A 4,117-nucleotide genomic window follows, 5' to 3' on the forward strand; every position below is an offset into this window, starting at 1 on the left:
TGCAGGACAGCAGTGAAGGCAGTGATTTAGGAGACAAACAGAGTGGGTGGGTTGGGAGGCTGACAGGGATGGCACATTGGAGACTGCGCATGACATCAACTCCTCCTCAAGCCCCTCCCCTCAAGCTGCAGGTCTAGTCCAGGGTCCAGTCCTCCCTCAGTGGAAGCAGTGCTGTTTAGTTAGACAGAGCAGGTGGCACCTTAGAGATATTGAGCTGATTCAGGGACTGGAAGAAGTATGCACAGGGGGTGGATCCAGAGCACTTTTCAGGTTTTACCAGCAATTTTAACCGCAAAGGTAATATAGTAAAAACAGATCCTTCAATTTAACATTAGATTACATGTTAAGTGCATTCTCAAAATGTATAATATGTGTCCACTTTAATATTTTTACATTTGCTGCAGGATTTGATTCCCCCCTAGTTAAAGGTATCTATAATTTTTAATATATTTACATGAGCTGCAGGATTTTTTGCCTTCCTAGTTAAAGTTACCTAAAAGTTTTTTGGCTTGGATTAGATTGATTTTAATTTGATTTTTGATTAAAGCCAGTGACCTGCTGTTTGCTATGCAGTCTGCATTACAGCTGCTCTAACTGAGCAGATAGCTAGGCTCCCAGCTTTATGTTGTGTTTTCCTTTAGTTTCCTGGTGGGCAGTTTGAATTCAGTTGTGGTTTATCTGACCACAGGTGCTCAGAGTTTGCCATCACTCTGTCTATAAAATCCCCAGTTTTGTTCTCATTTACTGCCTGTTATAGGCCAATTGTTCCTAAGTGCTCTGATTCCTGTTTCTGGTACCTGCTTTCCTGGTCCTGTCCTCTGTTTTGTTTTGATTCTTGGTTTTGATGCCATATTGTTCGTGATTTTGATTTTGAGTTTGTGTCACAATTTTGCAGTTGTTTTCTGGTACTGACCCAGCCTGCATGACTACATCTAGTTCAACCTTACAGGCTCCTATCTAGGCCTGAGGCCAAAGGTGGCTGTTATTGTCAGAAGAGTAGTCAACAGTACACTGAGCATACAAAAGACTACTAAATAGCAGCTCTGTAGATGGAATTAGTACCCACAACAGCCCTACAGAAGCAACATTTTGTTAGGGCATTTAAGAGTTTAGTGACCCTTTGCTTATTGCATTTATCTCAATATTTTTTGTATTTCTTTGATTTTATTTGTAAGCAGACATTTCCTGTCAATGTTTCTGTCAAGCACTTGTGACTTTGATTTCTTTTTTTTTTTACATTTATTTCTGAAATCTAGTCATTACTGAAAAAAAATCTATTTCAGTTTGCAACATACAAACCCAATCAAAGCATTAGCCAATTTCCACAACACTTGACAACAATTGAAAGATCAATAAAATGTTAGCTTTCTTTGTAGGAATAAAAAATACAATAGAAGAAGCAAAACACTAGCAAAGCACAGAAGGATGTAATTCCATTGTGCCATAATTATTCATAGAATATCTCTTGTTATTTGGCTTTTCTTTTTTCAGGAATAATTTTATTGCATCTTTAAAAAAATCTTGCAGTGAATGGTTGCCTATGTATGGTTTCCCAGCTAAAACTGTAGGCTGACACAACCTCCTTTCCAAGTGGGGAAACCTACCTAGTAAAGTGGGCAAGATGAGTGGTATAACTGCTTTTTTTAAGGTTATGTCCTTGCCCCATTGTGTACGATATCCAAATAATTTCTGTTCTTCAACTCTCCTGCCACAAAGGAAGTCATAGGGGTCTTTTAATTAAAATGGGTGGTATAAGAAAATATAATATAAATATGTGAGAATTTTTAATGCATGATCAAGTAAAGTAACAGATATTTCATCTACTTAAATAAAAATCAGTTTGTTTTAAAATACATTTCTGTGAATTATGCAGGTAATATGTATTAAATATAATTCCAACTGTGCAATTTGTAAGTTGGAAAGTGATTACTAGTAGCAAATTAAAGCAATTTTTTTCACCAGGCATGGATTCACTTTGAAATTCAACATTTCACCATCTGCAAATTTTCTTGTGAAACTTCAGCAAAAATTTGCCACAAATTTGAGAAAAAATACCATTTGACTTCATTGCACTTGGGCAAAAAGTTGCAGGGACAAAAAAGTCGCCAAGAAAAAAAAGTCACCACAAGAATTAACACCCATTGACTTTAATGTATTTGGAGTGAGAAAAAAAAGTTGCAAATTTTTCACAGATTTTTAGGATTTGTGAGATTGGTTTGACTTATGATTAAATTAATGTACATATTTTAAGCGTGTTAACCGAAAATAGATAAGTTATAATTCATTACATCAAATCTACTTGTTTCAAATAATTTGTGTCAATGAGATTGATATTACACATAAGATAATGATTTGCAGCTGTGAGATTTATAGACCTAGAAAAGCAGTAAATATTGATCACCATTTATCTACTAACAACTGGTTTTAATTCAATTAAAACGAAAGACTGGATATGCATAGTTCCACATGACATTTACTGTATAAGCTTATTGGGCCTATGTGCCATTGTTATAATTGATGTTATAGGTAGAGAATAGTGCATATAAAGTCATCAAGCAATTGCACATAACTGTGCTTCACAGGTATAAGGAGCTTTATCAGTAGTTATGAACCATTCCCAAAAATGCTGTAAAAGCAGGCACTGTATTACATTTAACACAATCTAAGTCTGTGATGGACTTGTCTGTGTTATTCTTAAAAGGCAACAATCATAACTAAAATCATTTCCTAAGTAAATACACTATGTGAAAGTTCAAGAAATCCAATTTTTAAAACAGTTAGAATTGTTTGTATAATGTAAATCATCAGCTCACTATTCCTTCTGCGAGATCTCCCCTATCTCCACTGCAGTTCTAGCTGAGGCAGCCATCTTGGATTTCACTGGCTCCTCCTACCTATATCTTCCCAGCCAACTGCAGCTCTGAAATCTCACACATGCTCAGTTGAAATTCCTTGTTACTATCAACCCTTCTAAGCTATTTTTAAATCAGCCAAACCTCTGTGTTAGCTGCTGTTCAGTAGTGCTGCCACCTGCTGGAAGTTAGTGTGTGCCCTTCATTTGCATAATAACATCACCAACAGGGGACAAGATAGGGAAATCTCTTGATACTTATAGTGGAGGAGTTTACTAAAACAAGGCATTCTGGGTAGAATACTCAAAGCAGTGTTACAATCTGAGCATGCTCCTGAAATTTGAATATTATAGTCTCTGTTATAGTCTCAGTATGGCCTCCCTCAGTGAAAGAACCCATTTGACAAAGTAAGGGATTTTTTAAAACCTTCAGTTTTTTTCAAAAAACTATATATGTAGTTTGACATAAACATGTTTATGTTGTACTGGTCAGATTGTTAATATATGTTTGATTTTGGCTATGATAGGTGCCCTTCAAGATATTTGTGTTTCAAGATGACTGATTTAAAAACTGTGACAAATGGAATTGGTGGTCTATGAATCTGCACGGAAACATTATTATGCAATAGTTCACACTGATAGCATTAAAGTTTTCAATTGTAGGGACAATTATGCATTTAGATGTGTCACATAAATAGGCAATGAAACTATATATGAAAGTAAAAGATATGAATGTATTATCTCTGTTTTCATCATATGCATTTTGCATACAGTTTTAATTGTAAGCTGATTTAAATAAGTTAAAACAACAGAATTTGGCAATTTGATATACTTTGCTTATTTATCATGATGAATGTTAAGACCAGTAATGTTTCCTATATTATTTCAATAGTAATCACATTTACATATAATATCAATATCATTGAATTTGTTTAATCCGTGTATATTGTAAAGTTGTTCAAAATTACATTTTCTATTATTATGCACCCATTTGCCTTGTGTACCCCCCTTTAAAATATATTTAAGTTCAAATACTTGGTATTTGAGTGACTCCTGGGTAATATTACCTTTAGCATTTACAGAAAAAGATTTGCAAAATAAATACTTTCAAAATAGTGCGTACAGGTAGATCTACAACAGTGAAAATGTGAACACATCAAAGTTTTTCTCAGTAGACATATTTTTAATGGGGCTATTGACATGAAATTTACACCAGATGTCGATAACAACCCAAGTAATCCAGACATACAAATAAATCAAACCAGA

This window comes from Xenopus laevis, chromosome 2L (assembly GCF_017654675.1).
Source record: "Xenopus laevis strain J_2021 chromosome 2L, Xenopus_laevis_v10.1, whole genome shotgun sequence".
Taxonomy (NCBI): domain Eukaryota; kingdom Metazoa; phylum Chordata; class Amphibia; order Anura; family Pipidae; genus Xenopus; species Xenopus laevis.